Source organism: Condylura cristata, unplaced genomic scaffold (genome assembly GCF_000260355.1).
Source record: "Condylura cristata isolate star-nosed mole 26May11 unplaced genomic scaffold, ConCri1.0 scaffold00005, whole genome shotgun sequence".
Lineage (NCBI taxonomy): Eukaryota > Metazoa > Chordata > Mammalia > Eulipotyphla > Talpidae > Condylura > Condylura cristata.
In genome coordinates, this window is record NW_004567106.1 from 64,793,469 (window position 1) to 64,814,488 (window position 21,020).

Consider the following 21,020-nt stretch of genomic DNA (forward strand, 5'->3'; position numbering starts at 1 on the left):
AGACTCGCTCCTAAATATTCTAATTCGGTAGGTCAGAGGCGTGATACAGAGATCTGTGCTTTCGAATCCAACCGTTTTACAATCACAGCTTATTTGCGAGGAATTTTACGTGCCTTAACTCTATTTTTTTTTTTCGCTATAGCAATCTCTGGAGATTTTATGCTTATAATATCTTTTTTAAAAAATCAGGAAATAGAGGCACAGAGCAGGTAAACACTTTCTCTGAACCACACAGTAGCTGACAAAATAATAAAAATGGGAGGAGTGTTCTGTTGTGACTTAGAAGAAAATGGACAACACTTCTGCATTTTTATAAAGTTTTTTATAAAAGATTTATTTATTTATTTATTTATTTATTTATTTATACAGAACTGGGGTACAGCCAGAGGTGTAGGGGAGGTGGAGGATTCACTAGAGACAGAGCCGGGAGCAGAACAGACAGATCAATGAAGTAAAGTGCTGAAGGGAGCAGCAGGCAGGTCAGGAGAGGTCTACTGCACCATGTGGGTCACCTCCAGGGTGGGGGATCGAACTGGCACTGAAGCAGCTGCAGCTCCCTTGCAGTGCTACATCCTAACCCTTTGCACCAGCAGGGAGGGCCCCCATTTCTGCATTTTTCTGCAAGTGCCCCTTCTGTCTGCAGAAACTCTCCAATCATCCTGAAGCACAGTGACTGCCGGAGATTCAAACCACTCTACTTATTCCAGAAATAATGGAATAAGGAAAGCAAAGGTGAATTCATTTTCAATAGAACACCTAAAGAAGAAGAAATGACAAAAAGAGAAGTTTAATGTCACATGCCTATAATGTAGAGGATTAGAACCTAGTTTCAGTAGTGAACAGATATCAGTCATAGAATTAGCAGCCAGAGCAAAGCAACTTTGGAAGCTCTCTATTTGACAAAGGGAGAGACAGGCATCTTTGTTTTAGGTAAACATGTCTTCTTTCTTCATTGACAGTCATAGAAGAACAAAGGTCACCTAAATTAAAAAAGGAGAAATGCCAAAAGAGAGATTTAATATGATGCATCACAAGTTAGGGCAGGTGAGATCAAGACTGAATAGAGTTGTCTTGATTTTTTAGCAAGCCTCCCATCTTCTCCTAGAGATAGCAAGGTACCAGGAGGTAGAAAACAAATGTAAAGCCACAGTATTAAAGTATTATTTCACAGTGACTTCCATTAAGCACACTCAGTTTGTGCCACAGCCTGCTACGGGAAAGCTACGAGTTAACAAGACAGAAACTTTCAGCTATAGGATTTCCATTTATTAATGAATGAATATTGCTGTAGTATTAATCATCTTGGTCTTGACTCTCAACATCATGGAGGTGTTTCATATGATATCCTTCCTTGCCAGTAAGATCAGAGACATAAAAAACAAGGACAGTGACTTTTGCTGTACTTGGTCAGCTAGCAAAAACTGGACATCGAGAATTGAATTGTACAGATTAAACCAATTTATCCTTCACTTTCTCTTTGTCTGGCTTTGTGATCCAAAAGGTGATGTATTGAATTCTGCAATATTCAATTTAAGATTTCAGTTCTTTCATCTGATTGCCAAAGATAATGAGAGAAAAATGCCGCCTAAGTAAATATATCACATATTGATATTGTCTTCAGATACACATATATTTTCAAAAAGACAAGTCTTGTCCTCAATTATGTTTGAGAATCATAACATTGTACTTCTAAGCATCTAAAAGTGATGAGTACTGTTCCTGGAATTAATTTCCAATTTCTACTAAATTGTAGAAATAAAAATCTAAGACTCCTCCACAAATAAGAACTTTGCGCCCTAAACCTTTCAAAGAAATCCCAGGTTCCATCACATAGTATACTATTTTTATTCCAATGCCTATTAGTTAAAGAAAACATGGGCATTGACTTGTGTTTAAAAGAAATAAAAGGATACAGGAATAACTCTTCCTGTAATGCACAGATTTGCCAGTTTACCAAAGAAATAAACAATTTGCAAATTCAGCATGATTGTGTGTTTGCAAAGCATAGCGGGTTTATTCTAAAATTCTCGCACCTGGAAAAACTGAACTTAAGCATCTTCAGCCATCGAAAAGCAACTTTGTGTTCTTCCCAACAAATCTCCTCACCCTTGTAGTAATCATAAACTTGCAGGAGTGGGACTGGGTGGTGGTGCCGCTGGCATTTGTGAAAGCTCTGATGTAGAAACTGCGGCTAGAGAGCTGGGCTCTGGGGAATAGACGTGGAGAGGAACTGAAAGGCGTCTAGAGAAAGGGCTGTCATATTTGCTCAGAAGAACCGCCAAATCAGAGAACAGACAAGATTTCATTGGAGGAGCGCCTTCACCAACAACTAATCCTGTCATATTGAAAGAAAATTGTAAATGTTCTCTCCAGAAATTATCCGCCCTTTGCAGCTAATCGAACACACACACGCACCGACACAGACACGCTCTCCTGGTCTTGCAAAGGCGCCCAGGCGCGGAGACCTGGCTCTCTCAGTAGAGAGCGCGCGGGGGCGCAGACGCGCACACACAAACACACACGCACATGAACACACTCACACTCTCTCTCTCACACACACACACACCAGCCTGCGGGTTGGCCAGAGCCTTGCAATCACAGATCCCTAGTTGCAAGTAGCCAGAGACACCTAAGCAGGTGTCCACTAATCACTACTTCCCCCAAGCACTTCGGCGAAGAAACGAACCGCGCCGGGTCGGTCCATCCATCCAGATTTTTGTTCCCTTTTGCTCTCCAGCTTCATCGTCTTAGTTAAAGCCAGGTTGGAAAGTCCTGTTTGCTTCTGCTTTGGCGGCTCGTGGGGGAGGGCGGGGGCAGCGTCAGTTTTACTCCCGCGGCGCCCGCGCCAGGAGGGGCAGGCTCGCCAAGTGGCTGGGACCGACGCTGGCCGAGCGGTTGGGTGAGCGCGCTCGGGTCCCGCAGCTCCCGCCGAGGCTCGGGTCGGTTCTCTCCCCGCCTCCCCCCGCCCCACCCCTCCGGGTGTCGCGGCACCAACTAATCTTTTCCTTTTCTCTCGCAAGATCACGGGAGAAAAGGAGCCGGCGGGCTTCCGACTCCGGCGGCGGGCGGGTCAGCCCTGAACCCGCGAAGAGCTCCTCGCTCCTGCCAGCCTGCAGCTCGCCGAGGCAAGAGCTCAACCCGCGACAGGTAAGGGCGCCACGCTGTCCGCTGCCCCGCTGCGGGGACTCTGGCACGGCGGGTCCTTGCCCGTCCCGGCACCCGGCGCGGAGGGCTCGGAGGTGCACATTCTTCACCGCAAACTTTGGATCCTGGGGTTTGGAGGGCTGGAGGTAGCAATGGCGGCTGTGGAAGGGGCAAAAGAGACACCGCGCGGGGCGGGGGGGCGATGCCGCGGGTCGCCGAGTCCAGTGGAATGTGGCGAAGCCAGTGTGCGGGACCTCGGTGCGTCTGCGGCCGGCTAGCCCCCCCTCGAGCAGCCGCCCCTCCCCCAATCCAGGCGTCCTCGCTGAGAAGCTCGGGAGAGAGCTTCGCCCTCTGCTGCCCCTCGCTGTCCGTCCTGCCTGGGGTCGGGCCGCGGATGGCAGGCTTTAGGGTGGAGGCTGGGCTGGCCTCAGCCCTGCGTGGTCTCTGGGGTTCCAGCCAGTTGCCCAGTTAAGCCTTGCGAGCAGCCCGTTGGGCGCCTGCACTGTTTCCCCTGAGGAAGGCTTAGCGCAGCGTTCCAAGGGCCAAGAAGACCCCTTACCCTTGGTCTTGGGGACTCGAGCGGGAACTGGACTGATGAAGGGGTCCCAAGACAGAGGCTGGGGAAGCCTCTGCCACTCCATCCTATGTCGGCCCGCGTAGGAGATGCGCTCTTTGGCCACCACTGGGGGACAGGGGCTCAGAGCGAAGCTGTGAGGTCTCAGACCTTGCCTGGTTGGGCCTTGGGCTACATAGGCGAGGTTCAGGATCGTAGCTAGGGAGTAGCTGCATCCCACACGTCCTTGGGGTCCGCACCTGCGGACCTGGGAGATCGTGCTCACTTGTGGCTCCTGGAATCCGAGAGAGGTGCGGTCACAGCCCCAACTGGGTAGATCGTGCAGAAATTCCACCTGTGCGCTCACCCCTGCGCCCCTGAGGTGCTCCTGGCAGAGCAGAGGGGAGTGCCCAGCTGTTCTTGCAGAGGTGAAGATCTCCTGCTTCCCCCCTCCAAAAAAAAGCGACACAAACCCACTGCCTGGACCCCTCCAGCCCAGCTTCTACAGCCTTCCCCCCTCCCCGCCCCTACCCCCTTCTTGAGGATCAGGTCGTAGCCAAATGAGGCTGTTTTAAGCTACAGGATCGTGGCAGGGAGGGCCCTCCGACCTCACCAGTCCCTAGCTATGAAATAAGGCTCCTTTTTGCCTGCACAGAAATAGGTGCTGGATTACTGTCTGGGTGCAGAGAGACAGAGGAGAGCAGAGAAAAGGAGGTAAATGCCTAAGGCAGCCGAAGCTGCCCGCCCACATCTCACCCAAGCGGCCCTCCCGTGTCCTTATGTCAGTTCACGGCCACCGCACGTCTGTGACTCAGGCCACCAAGGCTTTGGAGTCTGCCCGCCCCGGCGCGCCAAGCCAGCAAGAGCACAGGGCTTCCCAGCGCTCACTTTGGAATCCCCCACACTGACTTGCTATTTTCCCCCTCGTCTCTTCTTTTTTTGGTCTGTTTTGCTTTTGCTCTTTTCCCTAGAACTGGATGGTAGTGGGGAAGTGGTAGCCGGCTGTGGAGCTGGGGGGGTCTCCGTACACGCAGCCAGCGATACAAACACCTGTCCCCACGCTCCATTGCACACCCACCTGCACTCTGCATCCCACAGACCCAGGAGCCGGCAGCACATTCTTGAGCCCTGGTCACGGTGGGGGGCCTGGGCTCCGCAGAGGGCCAGGAGGGAGGAGAGCACAGCCAGCCCAGCTCCAAAGAGAAACCCTGCAGGGGCCAGCAAAGGTCTGTGGATAAGCTCGAAAGTGGGTTGGGGGTTGGGGAGCTCAGTTCCAGTTGTATTTGGTGGCCAGGGTGAGGATGCCCCACTTGCTCAGTCTGGCAGCAAACAGAGTCTCAGGTCAGAGCCCATCAGATGCCGGGTCTAGGGGGACTAGCACCTCACTTCACTCCAGACAGTTCTGGCTAAGGGATGGAAATGTTGCTGAAAGGGAGCCAGCTCCCAAACCCCAGGTGTCAGCCTGGCTGGGTGCAGCGGGCAGAGTGCGCTGTGTTTTCTGGCAATCTGAGCATACGGTATTCCAACACAGATGACACATATGTAGTCTGCTGTCACCGATAAGCACACGAGGAGACTGCGACACTTTAGAGACGATCCGCAGCCAGGCAGGTCTGGGGGCCCCATCTCTGGGACACAGCAGGGTCCAGATGATCATGGAAGGCAGTGGTTGGATTTGGCCAAGAGACAGTTTCACACTGAGAACTGTATTCGGTTGTGATTCAGAAAGTGAATTTTGGAGATTCTTGTCAAATGGATGGAAGAATTTGGTGCCAACCTTGTGGCAGCTTTGTGGGATCTGGCACCTAATGTCTCAAGAAGCAATAAGTTAATGCCAGATGAAATGTAGTGTTCTTACTATTATTAGCAAATGTTCCAGGGGTGCACTACAGTAGATGAGCCACTTCTATCGACTCTTGTTTGCTTTACTGGGCTAAACAATGATGCCAGTGAAAGAAAACTGAAAAATAAAACTTGACCTTACAAAAGCAGGGCGATGCTAGCCACACCCTCTGACTATTTCAGAACTCAGTGAGTGGGGTGGGGTGGGAGTAGGAGAGAAGCCTTGGGACCCCCAAATTCAAGGAGGGCTTCCAGACAGATGTGTGGCCTTCCTACAAGAGAGAGAGGGAAGTTTATTTTCTGTTGTTTGTCTGTTTTTATGCAGGTGTGGCTGAGGGTACTTAGGGTGAGAAAATAGGTAGATTTGAGTATCTCTATGGGATTTGAAGGTCAAGGCAAGCCAAAGAACAGGCTAGCAGCTCTCAACTGACTTCAGAGCAGATGTGGAAGAGATTAGCAGTCAAACACAAGCAAAAGCCCCTTTGGAACACATTCTCACAGTCTCACCTTTGGAGGGCAGAGGCTGCTATTTTCACACTTAAACGCCAAATTCCTCCCAGTGCCCACTAGTGTGCAGGGGTAAGTTTCTGATGCATATTCCCAGGCAGCCAGCCCCCAGGGCCCAGGAAAGAGGGGCGCACCTTCAGGTGTCTGAAGAGCACAGCTTTGCCCCGCTGCTGGCTGGCATGGAAGTGAGGTGCCCCAATCATGGAGAGGCTGGGCCAGCTCATTGGGGACAACTGTCTCTGACCCACAGCTAGGAAGAAAGTTAAAGCAACTGCACGAGGCTGGAGAGGAAGCGTAGAAATATGGGAAGGAAGAAGGAAAGGGGTTTCTGTGAAGGAGGAGGAGCATGAGATGAACAGCCAGTGGGGTTGTGCAGCCTTTGTCACCAATGCCAGTCTTGGGGTGTGTGGGGTGTGCCTGTGGGCAAGTGCCTGTTGGTGATGGTCAGAGACACTCTTCATCTCATCCCAACCTTTGATATTACTCAGTAGGGTCGACAGATTGGCAGAGGTGCTTTGTCACGTAGTCCCCTTGAAGGATAGGTTTCTTCTCTTAAATCTGAGTTTCAGTTGGTATTTTATGCTGTGGCTTTGCCACTTCCTTAGTGGAGTTCCCCGGCTCAGTATCCTCTGGGTGACTATTGACAGCCCTACCTGTGTTCAATTTGCCTACTCTTAGTAGAGCAGATGTTGAGAGGCTTCAATGGAGCGTCCCAGACCACGAGTACCCAATGCTTATTCCACAACTCAGCTGGTGCTCTGGGTGTGTGTTGATGTGTGTTTGGGGTCGGGGGAGAGGGAGAAAGTGAGAAAGTTGCTTCTCTCTGGAAGTGCCTTTCCTGAGAATATGCTGTCTCTGGCCCTGTCCTATGTACGGTATATGGCTCACATCCCCGTTCTGCCCACATTTTATCTGTAACTACCACCCAAGATCATGCCCACGACATCCTCGAGGCTACTAGAGATTTGGTGACTGAGTGACCAGATATCAGTTTTCTCATTTCTCAGTGCAGTGATCCTATGAATTAGAGGCACTGATGTTCCCATGCTATAGGTGAAGAGCTCACACCAAGGGTGGCGGCTCGCTCAAGACCACACAGCTGTTCTCTCACAGCCCTGGATTCAAACACAAGCTTGGGGGGCCCCATCTTGAGCTCCTGTGGCACCAGTGGGTTCTTTGTGAACAGAGGTGGCTCCAATGCCTTTTTCCTTTTGATTGGGGAAATCAAAAGTGTTCAGAGTTCAGTGATGTTTTCCCCAGCTATTTAATCAATTTTGCATATTCTTGTTAGGTTCCCTGAACCCTCAGCAAGGAAGAGCCAGTGCCAATGAGATTCTTAGTTGGCATAGCATGCTGGTTCTGATTAATCAGTGATTGCTGCTCACAGAGGCAACAAGGCACCAGAAGTACCTGAGGTTTGAGCAGATGACATTTCCACCTAGATCTTTTCTGGAATCTTCTTTTGTCTGAGGCAAACGATGAAAGAAAATGGGTATCTTTCATTTAACTCATCCCAGCTGCGGAAGGGGACGAAGAAGCGTTTCGAACATAGGGCTCTTGATCCAGAACTGCCTAAGAACACACGTACCCCAACTTCTAGATGTTGCCTCTTCACTTTGTCATCCCGAATGAGTTTTTCTTTCTTTATAAAGCTTGCTGGTGCTTAAGGTTCTGAATTTCAACGGCAGCTGTTAATTTTAGTTAGTGTTATCTGCTTTGGCAGATAAAGGGACTTAGTGAAACTACTGTTAGCAGACGTGAGGTAGGTTGGGCTGGTTTTCTCCTTTCAGGATTCACATATTCTTGTTTTCACCTCATTTCCCTTTCCCCCTCCCCCAACATGTTCAAGCTTCTTCTTTTATACTGTGACCTAAATATACAATCATCTTAACTGGTTCTGTTTCCATGGCAATGTTTCATGGTAGATAAGGGTATATACATACTAAAAAATCAGCTTCTTTCATTAGCGATGGAATTCCTTCTCTTCTTCCCCTTTCCCAAATCCTGACAGTCACTGAACGACGCCCTCTGGCGTTCATAAAGGGGAAGCACATTACTTCGGGCGGGACAAGAGCAATTTTTTTTTTTTCAAACTGAGAAAATCTCAATTTCAATTATTATTTGGAACGGACAAAAGCAAGACAGACTTGGAAGGAGTATATTTTTAAGCAAAGAAATGAGCGGAAGACACTCGTTACCTGAGCATATTAAGTGCTCTTTGCTCAGTAAAATTCTAGAAAGTATGGGGAAAAGGGAATATTTGTAAATACATTTATAATGTTGTGAAAACAGTCCTATGGAAGACAAAGCCATTCCATTGAGATATATCTAGGAGAAGGACCTAATGCAATATTCTTTATGTTTAAATCTGAAACTTAGAGTTTGAAGTCTTTTGGCTTTAGAATGAAATGATTTGTCTTTCTGGATGTGGTATGTATTAACATAGATATGTGCTGTTTGTATATATATGTATGTATACACACGTGTATCTCTACATATTCTGTCATGTATAGAATTTGGTTTTTGTTATACAGGAAGAATTTGGAAGCTTTACTTTATAGTACTGTGTGCATTATCAGTCAGCATATTATTATTACTCACAAATTGCATGACAAGTTAGAAGTGAGGCTGATATAATATGCACACGCCACATTCCACTGTCAGCCTCTGATGGTGTCACCATGTCAGATCTATCTTCGAGACTTGTGGAGAAATCATCCCCTCCTCCCCTTCCTCGCGTCTATTTTAGACCTTTAGCATCTCGCATGAATGATCTCCAGAACTTTATGTTTCTTACTGGTCTCCCACATCCCATCTTTCCCTAGTACACTGTATGCCTCTCGCTGCCAGTGACCTTTCTAAAATGCAAAGAAGAGCATGTCATTCTCTTGTTAAAAATTCTCCACTATCCACCATCAACTCTTAAGTCAAACCTGTGCGATATCTTGTGACCAGTCAGAGACTTACTGTCCACCCTTGTCCCTAACAGTCCTTTTCTCATTCCCCCATTTCACTAGGAGATGTTACAAATTAATAGCTTCATGTAGTGATTGCCACAGAATAAATACCAAATGAATATTAGATAACTTGTCTACATTCCCTTTTTTCTTAATTTTCTTCTTCCTCATATTCATCTAATTTATTTGAGTGTAATAATAATAATTAATGATAAGCATTACTCTTACAACAGCCACCCCCCAAAATAATTATAGTGAGAAATCGTATGATGTGGCAGGTATTTTGCTAAATATTTTACATCACTTATCTCATATAATCTCCCACAGTCAGGCACATTGCTTGATATATTCCTGGAACTCAGTACGTATGTGCCATGTATGTTTATTTTGATAGTGGCATTTTGACACTTAATATTCATAGAAAAGTTATTTGGAAGGTAAAAACATCCTGGAAAAGTGCTCTGTGTTAACCATTTTCCCTCGTGCTGGTAGCAAAGCACCCACTGGAACTTGTTAGGGAGGCCAATGTGGTCTGAAATGAGAACAGAAGCTGCACTTTTATAAATGACAATACATGTTTCAAATGTATTAAAAATATGGAGATTTCCACTTTCCTGTATTTTGCAAACATATTGTGCAATGTTGTAAACATACATCCTCTTCACTTTAGTGTATCGAAGAAATTATAGCATGCCGGTAGGCTCAATACTAGCTTAATTCAAATTTCCAAACCAAGAAAAATGTGCAACCGCAACAAAACTGAAGATCTATACTTTTATGATGAGTGAAAAGGAATAGCAAGTATTATGATAGCAGGGCAGTATTTTGGAGTTATCTGTAATCATTGCGTTCAGAAAATCAGGGGGTATTTTTTTTTTTTCCTGAGGCTGTGTATTCTGTCTACCCTTGAATGCTGATCACATGGGAGACCAGGACTCATATGTCAGTCACTATCATAGTCATCACAAAGAGTGCTTTTTTTTTTTTAAAGATTTATTTATTTGTGCATACAGAACTGGGGAATATCCCAGAGATACAGGGGCAGTGAGAGGCTTCATCAGAGACAGAGTGGGGAGCAGATAGAAAGGGAAGAAGGTATACCCATGTTTGTTGCAATTTTTTTTTTAAAGATTTATCCATTTATTTATACAGAACTGGGGTACAGGCCAGAGGCTCAGGGCGGCGAGAGGCTTCACCAGAGACAGAGTGGGGAGCAGAACAGGCAGATCGACAAAGTATACTGCTGAGGGGAGCAGCGGGCGGGTCAGGAGAGGTCTGCCGCGCCATGTGGTCACCTCCAGGGCAGGTGGGAATCGAACTCATGCGGAAGTGGCTTTTAGCTTCTTAGTCCTGTGCTTTAACCCACTGCGCCACCAGGGAGGGCCCATATACAGTGCTTTTGAATGACAAAATTGAATTAGTAAATTTACAGCTGTCTTCTAAGACATCTTTTTAAAGATTCATTCACAAGTTGAATACTTGAAATATCCTATTCCTCTTACAAAGATTTTGAGTTTGCAGGTTTGGGATCAGACCCAGGAATTTGTAGTTCTACCTAGAGCCACAGCTGATACTGAGGTGGGTAATCGCAGGACCACATTTTAAATAATTCCACATTGGATTTGGTATCTACAGGCACTGAAAAAGAAAGGAAATGAGATGCCCAATTCAATTCAAATGTTGGCACCATTAGCAGCATGCAGGGTTTCATTTCTGTCTGGATCACCCAGGCTGAGGGCTCTATTGTGGCGGACTTTTTTGATTTTTCCAGTATGGAGGATGAATAATAATAAATTTTCAGAGGACAGTCATAGCTGAAGATGTTTCTTCCCATTCTCCAGGACCTGTTCCTCTGTGTTTAGATGGAGCACAGACCTATCCAGCTACCTTGAGAGTTTAGAGTTAAATCAGTCCTAACCATTTCAGACATAAGCACTTATGTTGTTTGGCTACTTTTTTTTTTTTTTCTCCCTATGCCTTGCTTCATTTCTTTTCTCACTCACCCTGTTATCTTCATGAACCATATATATCTGCATAATTGCAAATCTTCCTTGTCCTCTCTCCTGTCTGGTTCTGTCTAGGTTCTTATTACTAATCTGGCTGATTTTGATGGCCACTAATCCTTTCCTTCTCTTCCAGCCTCAGTGGAGGTGTTAGGGAGAGGGAGGAACTGTCTTCAGTGTTAATGGGAGTATGTTTACTGCTACTGTTGCAAATCTTAGTGCACCAGGATGGTCCCCAGCAAAAACTGGTAGTCATAAAAAATAATCCTGCTTTAGTAAAGCAAAGAAGCTTTCTCTTACCTCCCCAGCCATGCCAACCCAATAAACAAGGTAAATTAAACAGAAATGGAGCCTATTATTTTTATTTAATTAACTACCAAGAAGCTCTTCAGAAGGTGTGAGATGAGTTTTAGCTGAAATCTGTTTCCCCCACTCTTTCTAGAAAGCTAAGCATAGAATACTTTGATAGGTAGAGTAACCACACGCAGTTTCCTATTGTTAAATGTGAAGAAGAGTTTCAAATGTTCTGTGCCTCCTTCACCATAGATGACATGTTTCTACCATATCCATCCTGAAAATAGGAAATGGTACAAAAACTTTGTTTTGTTGTGTTCTTTGAAAGAGCACGGGCATTTAGTTTCATGGGGGGGAAGGGGGAATGAAACCAGCTGTAGAACCACAGTGTTCCTCACATCTGCCTGCTGTTTACTCATTTCAGCCTCAAATTATTTTTCTATCAGATTCTATCAGTGGGGTGGGCAGTAGTAGTATTTTCATCTGTGGTCCTATATATTACAGACTTTTCCTGTCCCTTTGTGATTGGGGGTTCTGAAGACCAGGAGAGCAGTGAGTGATGCAGACTTAACTTCTTCTGTGGCCAACCCATGGTGTCATCCAAAGGTAAACAGGAGCCCCCATTTTGTTTTTATTTGAAAGTGAGCATGACTGGATATTTTGCCTGTCTGAGATATTTTCATGTGAGAGAACATTCCAAAATTTTCAATGAGACATTCTTTTCTGACAATAATGATGAGGACAATGAAAGGACAGCTGTCTCTCTTGAGTGCTGAATTTTAGGATCTGTGGCATTGTTTTTACATATGTTATTCCTATAGCTCGTGTAGACCCTCTGTGGTAGATGTTTGTATGTCTAGGAATTGGTGCTCAATGACATTAACTAACTTATTCTAGGTCTATGAGTGAGTTTGTTTCTTTGAAAATCAGTCTCACCTATATTGTCAAAATGTTGAGTTTTAAAAATTTTGTTTCTGATTGTTTGTACCATCGGTAGTTTCTTTAAAAGCGTATATCATTGTGTTATTTTGTATCTAATTCTGATAATGCTGGGGTAGAGGGAAGAAAATGAAATAGAGACATGTGACATTCTGAGTCTGTGTCAGAAAATGAAATCATGGAAAAAGAGCTCCGTAGGAGGCATTAGTCACTAATGAAATTTAGAAACCACTGTGGCCACTCACCTCCAAGCTTAGACCAATTAAAAGGTTTACATTGAAAACTTTTTTTTTTTTTTTGCATAGCCTCTGAGGGCACTTTCTAGGCACAGAGCGGGGAAGAATCTCAGCAAGGCTTTCAGATATGGAATTTCTAAGGCATAAAATATTCACATCAATATTTATAAATATTTATACTATGTATATGTTGGATGATTTCTGTTGATGGTGAAAGTACTTGATCGCCTTCTCTTTCATATTGTTTTATGTATTCCCTTCTTCTGTGTGAGGATGACTGCTATCAAGCATTAGCCTCTGCTTTGCATCTATAAAACAGAAGGTGGAAGGAGTTAATTATCATAAGGGATGGACCAGTAGTGGGCTAATTTTGTTTACAAGTCCATGGTCAGTGAGTAATGGCTTGACCCCTGCCTCCTGAGAATCATGGGTGTCTATTGGTAAAGGATAATACTAGCTTGCTTTTCACAATTCATTGAAATTTCACTTGCTTACATTTCAATATCAGTCAATATTTTAACATCCTGACACTTTTAATCAAGGATTATCTTTCACTAGGGAGCTACAACAGGGCCCTAATTAATTAAAGTGATAATTGCTGCTCTCCCTCCCAGTTTGTTAGTTACATAACACACCTTCAGGAAATTCACTTAGCATTCCTCTTCAAAATTCTTCCATTTGGAAGAGGTGGGTTCTTTGGCCTCCATCTCTGTAAGAATTTACTAAAAATTCAAATTACTTGTACTTTCCAGCAATGATCTAAAAGGAGGTCATATTTATTTTCCAGCAAGTCCTAACAGTCAAACAACATGAAATGACATCGTTCTATCATTGAAGTGCTCGGAATGAATCCCAGGGTTGTTTTTTATGGAAGAGAGGTTGTGAAATGCCTTCCCTTTGATGCCCACTAGCTTTTTTTAGCTTCTTTATCACAATGCAAGTGCCCATGGTCCATGCCTCTTGGAGGATGATCATTCTTCCTTTTCTCAGTGCTCAGCTATTTAATTGATCTGGCTTCTCAGCTGCTTTTTTAGGGCATAAGATTTCTTCTCCTTTCCCCTCTTCTTTATCCCCATTATTTTAGCAGAAACTGACTCTAGAGTGTTGGCTCTAATTGGCAACTCTGCTCTCATCTCTTTTAATGGATATTTCTCCACTGCCTATACTTGGGCTCCTTTTGTTGTAAGATGAATTTTTCAGAAATAATTGATGGTGACTGTAAATCTAATAGCTGATCTACCCGAAGTTTAAGACTTGAAGATTGAAATCCTGTATCCTATAGCGACCAGATTTTCTAAAAGTCTTACTCCATTTACTTTTTTAAATTAAATTAGTCTGACTTATTCATTCTATGTGCAGCAAATATTTGTTTTTAAATTTATTTTCTCCCAAATACCCATATGATTCTTCTACTTTACTTTCCTAATATATTTGAAAATGAATCAGGCTGTTCAAATTCAAACTGCCTTTTTTTATTACTCTGTATAACTCCAGCAAGATGACTTTTCTTGCTGTACTAATTAAATTTTTAAATTAACCTTACTTTCAGAGCAGTTTTTGGTTCACTGCAAAATTGAGTAGAAAGTACAGAGAATCTCCCCATCTACTTCCTGTCCCATCTGCTGTCTCCATGCCACACCTGAGTGCTACACTTAGCACAGGAGATGAAGCTTTGATGGATCAGTCATCTGAAATTCATCATTTACAGTAAGGTTTATTCTTGATCATCATAGCCAAAGCTGTAATAACAACTATCTGCCATTGTAGTATCATAAAGAGTTTCATTGCCCTAAAATTCTTCTGTGCTCTTCCAATTTATTCCTGATCTTTACTTTTACAGCTCTTTATATTGTCTCCATAGGTCTGCCTTTTCCAGAATGTCACATGTTAATAGTTGGAATCATATATTTGGTAGCCTTTTTAGATTGGTTTCTTTGACCAAGTAATATGCATTTAAGGATTCTCTCGGTCTTTACTTGACTTGGTATTTTTAGTGCTGGATAATATTTCGTTGCATTTGTTTGTCTTTAGTATTTGAATTAAAGCAGTGAATGGTTCCCTTGTTCCTTGAAGATAAAATTTCACTGGGCTTCCCATCACCGAATCGCCTATGTGTCATCATCATAACTACTTTTATTTTAACTTTGAAATTTTTTACAAGTTTTTTTTTTTTTTCTGTAATCCAGGCAACAAAAATCTTTTACCTCTCTTTTGAAAGATTTAAATAGTTTATAGATTTGGCTACTCCTTGCTCTTTTGGGTCTCTAAAGTTCAAGGAAAGAAAGAAAGCATCACTGAGCTATTTCTTTGTAATTTCTCTTCCCCAATCGATCCTCCAAGTCTCAGCAGTCACGCTACTGATCGAGCCAAGTAAAAGAGTGGAAAACTTACCAAGATATTCCTACTAACTCCTAAACGGAAGACCATAAGTCTTAGTTCTTGCTACCAAGCACACCGCAGACAGAGCATTCTTGTTTCTATTTGAGAAGCAAGAGAAATCCTAAGAAGCTATTTAGAGCACCTCTGGGTCGTGCCCTTTTCTATATTTTCTGCCATTAGGGAAATTGATGCTGTTTGATACAGATTGGTCTGGTCACTCACCTATTTAAACATAGTCTTTGTACTACACAATGAATGCACCCACTTTTAAAACTTGACTCTTGATGTCTTTTCTGGGGCCCACACTTCGACTCACACACACAGCTCTATTTAACTCCTTAAACAACGAATTGTCATTGATATTCTCTGGTTTCATTAGAAGAGACATGCTCTCTAAGGACAGGATTCATATTTTTCTTTTTTTTCTTTTTCATTCTTCTTCTCAGCATTGAATCTTGTGCCTGCCTCTATTCCTGCCATATAGCAGAGTTCCATAAACGTTGATTTAATGATGATTTTATGCCACTAGTCTGCCAGAAGTCTGGTTTCTTTCTGTTGGCTTCACAATAGTAAGACGTCATTAGCTGAAAAAGCTCAAAGAAGGTAAAATATTTCTTTTCAGATAAATCTTCCCTTTTGTCAGATTTCCACTTCTTGAAACTAACATTTCATCTAGCCTGAGCAAAATTTTCTGTGGGGTACCTTTGTAGGCTTAGAATCATGTTACTGCTTTATTGAAGTTGTTCTAATTAAAATCTAACACATGAACATTTAAAGGATCCTAATTTGTATACTGTTGTATTAAACAGGTGGTCACAAATTTTAACCAGTACAGGTCGTACATAATTTAATAGAACCTCCACCCCCTCATCCCCCCCCACCCTTGCCACAGATGTAATTATACTGTCATTGGTGCTTTTTATTTGACTTCATCTACAAGAGATGATGGAAAACAATTACATCACGAACCTAAGTATCATTCTAGACAACGGGTCACACAATAACCTTGTTCTGATGCCTAGGGTGGTAGAGGTCATATATTTGTTGTTTTACTCATTCATCCAACAAACATTTGATGAGCACTTATGTTTGCATAACACTGTGCTTGTGCCTTCACTAAATACCTGCAGCTACACCGCACACACACACACCTGACCCTCTCTATCATCACCCATGAATGTTGTTGGGGAAGGAGAATGGTTGGGCTCGTAGGTTGTCTTTCCCATCATGCCCTATGACAGTACTGATGCAACATCCTCCAGTCTTGAGAGTATCAGCTTTCTTGCTTTCCAGAAACTTTGGAGATCTTATCTATTCATGTTGCTTCTTATTTACATGTAGCTAATTAGGATTTTTATTAATTCTTTTAGTATCTAGTTGGACCAGTATTTTGTCTTTTTTTTTTTTTTTAAAGAAAAAAAACCCACTTTATTCTATGTATTTATGCATGCAAGAACTGGAGTACAGGCCAGGGGTGCAGTGAGTGAGAGGATTCACTAGAGACAGAGCAGGGAGCATAACAGGAGGGTGTACTGAAATCCACTGCTGAGGGGAGAAGCAGAGTCAGGAGAGGTCGGCTGTGCCATGTGGGTCAGCTCCCTGGCTGGGATCAAACACATGCTGTAGTGGTTGGCAATAGCTTGATAGTGCTGAGACTTACTTAACCTTACCAGAGAGGCCTATATTTGGACCAGTATTTTTCAATAACGTTTAATGCTTATAAGAGATAAGATTCCATCTTTTGATTTTATATAGTAACAAAAAATAATAATAAGCAAAACCAAAGTTCATGGGCCTTTGTTTCCTGGAGATTTATGACAACTTAAAAAGCATAAAACAACATCAAAATCTACTTTTCTTCTGTTTCTGCATTTCATGAGCTTATTAGGAAGTTGTCCTACCTTCTGCCAAACTGCTAACAATTGATCATGTAGTATCTTTAGAGTTAAAAAAAGGAGACAAACTGCAAAGTTGTGTTTTAATGTCATCTCTCCTACATCTGTAAATGTGTTTTCCCTACAAGTTGTAGCTTACTTCATCTTGATAACTATAAATGCAAGCAAATTTGCCACACATGTTCTCAAAATGGAATGCCCATATTTTGGGTTATGCGTTTGCTTCATTTTATATCAGAGGAAGGTGGAAAGAAAAACCAACTGCTGGTGAGTTGAGGGATGGGTGTAGTCTGGGACCCTGGGTGCTTCTGACCCAGAGAAGTTCACAACAAGGTGACAGAATGCTCTCTTAGACCTCTGTCACTTACATCGGAATGTGATGTGCTCCAGGGGACGTTGGAAAGGCACTTTCAAAGCTATTTTAAGAGTTGTTTGGAACTGTGAAAGGACAAGGAAGTCTAGGAGAATGTGCCAGAAACCTTGTTTGTAAATACTGTATTATCTTCAGTAGTTATTCAGTTACAAAATCAAAAGGATGTTTTGCCAGGAAATAAAACTGCTTAGCACTTCCTTGCTAGAAGAAAATTGCACACAAAATGACCTAAAAGTAAAATTGCAACATTTCAACAAAAGTTTCAGGAAATCTTCTGTCTTCTTGGTTTATTTGTTTAGTCTTTCTCCTCTGTGAGACCAATGAGCTAATGCAATTAGTAGGTACGGTAATAAATCAGAACCTAGATGGGACTTTTTCCTGAGAAACTGTACATGAAGAGGCTGAAAGCTAATTGGCTTCCACCTTTTTAGAAAATGTTTCATGCATCTTCATATGAGCCCAAAGAAAACAGGCTTGGATAAGGATGATGGTCCTTCTTGGCTTGGGTAAGGATGATGGTCCTTCTTTGGCAGATGGTAAATTTCTTACAAATGGAAAGCAGGAGAAACTAATCTCTTCTCCCTCTGGAGTTCCTTTGGGTTCACAAGCAAGCTGGAGCTCAAACTGCTCACAACTTGTTTTAACCCCACCCCTTCCATAAAGGAGCTCACTTTTCGCAGTTACCTATGTCTGTAGACATCAACAGGACAGTATCTCTGTTGAAACAGAAAAAATCCATCACTTCTGGCATCATCATTCTCGCATTTCAAAGTTTGCTTTTCTGTCTCCCTGTGGTCCTCAGTCTATTTATTACTCATGGAAAATACATGCAAGGATCTGTCAGGATAGAGTGAGATGCTGGAAATACCTGTGTATTCATTTATACTTCAACATTTATTGCTGCATAGGTAGATACAATCAGGCACTCTGGGATGAGAGGCTGGTCAGTGATAGTCCAGCCCTTACAGCTGGACTAGGAGGTGAGGTGATACATGAACAGTGGTACACAATCCATGGGTGCTGTCACGAGGTACTGGGCTTCAGTTGTCAGAGAAGAGTGTGACTCGCCCAGCTGAAGTTTGCTTAAGTGGAGCATTTTCAAGTGAGTAGGATTTTACTGGATTGATGATGGGAGGTCTCAGTTAGCTTGGACTTCTACAACAAATATATCATCAACTAGAAAACTTCAATAGCAAACACTGATTCTCAGTTCTGAAGACTGAAGGTCAGGGATCAGGGTGCCAGCTTGCTTGGGTTCTGGTGAGAACCTCCTTCTTGTTCTCAGAAAGTTGCCTTCTCACTGTGTACTTATACGGTGTATGTGTGTGTGTAAAGAGAGAACAAGCTCAATCTCATCTCTATTTTAATGTAAGCACTGTCCATCATGAGGACTTTTCTGTCATAAGACAGAATTGTCACCCAAGGGTCCCATTTACAAATATCATTAAATTTGGGACTAGGATCTCAACATCCAAATTCTTTGGGGGGCGGGGGACACAAACAAACATTTAATCCACAGTGAGGGAGGAGGAAGGACTCTGAGAAGAAGCTGCTTCATGAGCTGTGATTAAGAATGGGACTTTCAGGTCCTTCACATAATCCTAAAAGCTACTGCTCTGGATGGGGGTGGAAAAATGGGGAGTAAGGCAGAAGGAACAGGTTGGGAAAATCACAAAAATTTCAATATGCAGGTCTCCCTGGTTGCATAGAGATTAAATCTCAGCACTCTTCTGCAATTGCCACTGCATTATGAGTTCAATCCTGGCCAGGGAGTTGACCCACAGTGTCGTTCACACACCCACTGCTCCCCTCAGCAGTGTATTTCAGTAGATCCACTTGTTCTGTTCCCTAGTCTGTCTCTCACAAATCCTTACACCTTCCCCCACACCGCACTTCTGGTCTACCCCCCAGTTCTTGAATGCAAAAATAATCAATTAATTAAAAAATTCAATATGCTATTCCCAAGGACTAGGCTTAAACTGTCAGCTACATTAGCAATATCTTTCATTAAAGGGAAACATTTTATTTAAATCATATGCCCTGTACCACTCTAATTCACCGAGAAAGTGGTTGAAAACTGGATCCAACTATGGCAAAGAAGATTATCTAGGTTGGTCAAGTGGCAACATCTAACTAATAATATCTGCTGATATTCTGTAGTGACTTGTTTTTAACAAAGAGAGAAAGGTTCATGAAGCCACAGAACAAGACTTCTATATTCTTCAATGACCTCCCCCCCAACTTAGAACTTCAAAGGATTGGGTTTTTAGATGGAGTGGAAGTAGGTCCACTCCTCTGTGTCTACTTGGTACTGAAGAAAGTACAAGATTTATTCCATTTAAAAAAATTCAGTGGATCTAAAATTATCAGCTGTTTCCAAGACATTAAAACCTCTGGGATGAAGCAGTGAATAATTGAATCAATCATCCAGATATTTTATGTCGGCTTGGCATGTCAGCTTCTAATATGCTTTGCAAAGGGCATTTTTGTGGACAGAGAAGAATGAGGCTCCCATAGTAATCCAGTCAGTCAAGTTTAATCTCAGGGAGTTATACTTTAACAGCTTATTAGGCTCTGTCAGTTTAATCAGGTGGTTCCGAAAATACCCCAAATAACTCAGTGGTGTATGGTCTTCTGTGCTTTCTTCCAATTGTTTGGTTATGGAAGCACAGCTAGATGACTTGTCATGTGTATTCATTAAATAGACCAAAAAAAATTTGCCATGGACTTATTGCTGTACTTTGATGGAACGAGTAAAAGAGAACGGGATAACTTGAGATGGAAATGGACTTTTTTTATTAAATTGAACAAACATGGGGATACCTTCTTCCCTTTCTATCATTTCAGTGAACCCCACGACTCATGGGTGTAAGCTTTCTAATGTTCATTATATATAAAAGGAAAATAAATTTGAGGAAGTCAGATGACTTACTGAGGGTCAGGCAAATGAAAAGGTTTTGAAGTCCTAAATATCGCTTATAAAAGAAGACCTAATTAATATATATAACAGAGTATGATATTGCTACATATTAATATTTATTGTCATTATAATTGAGTAATTATTATAAATAAGGGATTATCAAGATATAAATTTATATAAAACAATTCTAGATAAAGGTGTGTATAAGAGGCTAAATACTTGAACTGATTAAGCAATGATTGTCACAAAAAAGGTATCAGGGGCCCTCCCTGGTGGTGCAGCGGGTTAAAGCACTGCACTAAGAAGCTTAAACCACTTCCGCATGAGTTCGATCCCCGCCTGCCCCGGAGGAGATCCACATGGCGAGGCAGACCTCTCCTGACCCGCCCGCTGCTCCCCTCAGCAGTGTACTTCATCGATCTGCCTGTTCTGCTCCCTACTCTGTCTCTGATGAATCCTCTCACCCCCTCACCTCTGGCCTGTACCCCAGTTCTGTATGAATAAATAAATAAATCTTAAAAAAAAAGGTATCAGAATATTAAAATACCCATAGCTAGGTCAGAAAAACAATAATGTAGATGTTAGGTAATAACCTCTTATATTTATTTGCTGCTTTAGAGTTCCTAAAGCTTGACAGTGTGTTGTTTTAAGGTAGGATTTGGGGGGGGCAAGAACAGTCCTTGACCAGTTCTATATGGACTTTAGCCAAGAATGACTTTTTGCATTGCTAAAGTGTTGTTAAAAGAAGGCAAGGGATGAGGAGAATCAAGAAGATGAGAAGGAGCAACAGAGACTAAATGTAGCCTCAAGGTCTATAATATTTAATATCTGTCACCTCATGAAAGAGCTTTCTAGTCTTTCTTTAAGAGCCTTCCACGTACTTTCAGTACTGCTCAAAGTATAACTCATTCCTCTGCTGTGATGCTAAGGCAAGACATGTGGGTGAAAGGAACTTGATTTGTCCTGGTGGCCCTAATC

The 21,020-nt window shown here is 42.9% G+C and overlaps 1 protein-coding gene and 1 long non-coding RNA gene across 2 annotated transcripts in view; one reads left to right on the forward strand and one right to left on the reverse strand.

Moving 5' to 3' along the window:
- Positions 1 to 609: 609 nt before the first annotated feature.
- Positions 610 to 2,768, reverse strand: LOC105853247. The gene is made up of 3 exons (XR_001145111.1): positions 2,687 to 2,768; positions 2,034 to 2,335; positions 610 to 756 (listed from the first exon to the last, which is right to left on the reverse strand). It is a non-coding gene; the product is annotated as an uncharacterized LOC105853247 (long non-coding RNA).
- Positions 2,378 to 21,020, forward strand: part of CHRM2 (cholinergic receptor, muscarinic 2) — a 130,696-nt gene continuing 112,053 nt past the window's right edge. Inside the window, exons 1-3 of the mRNA XM_012721055.1 lie at positions 2,378 to 2,761; positions 3,021 to 3,147; positions 11,805 to 11,906. The gene's annotated coding sequence lies outside the window, so the exon portion shown is untranslated. The remainder of the gene's footprint in view (positions 2,762 to 3,020; positions 3,148 to 11,804; positions 11,907 to 21,020) is intronic.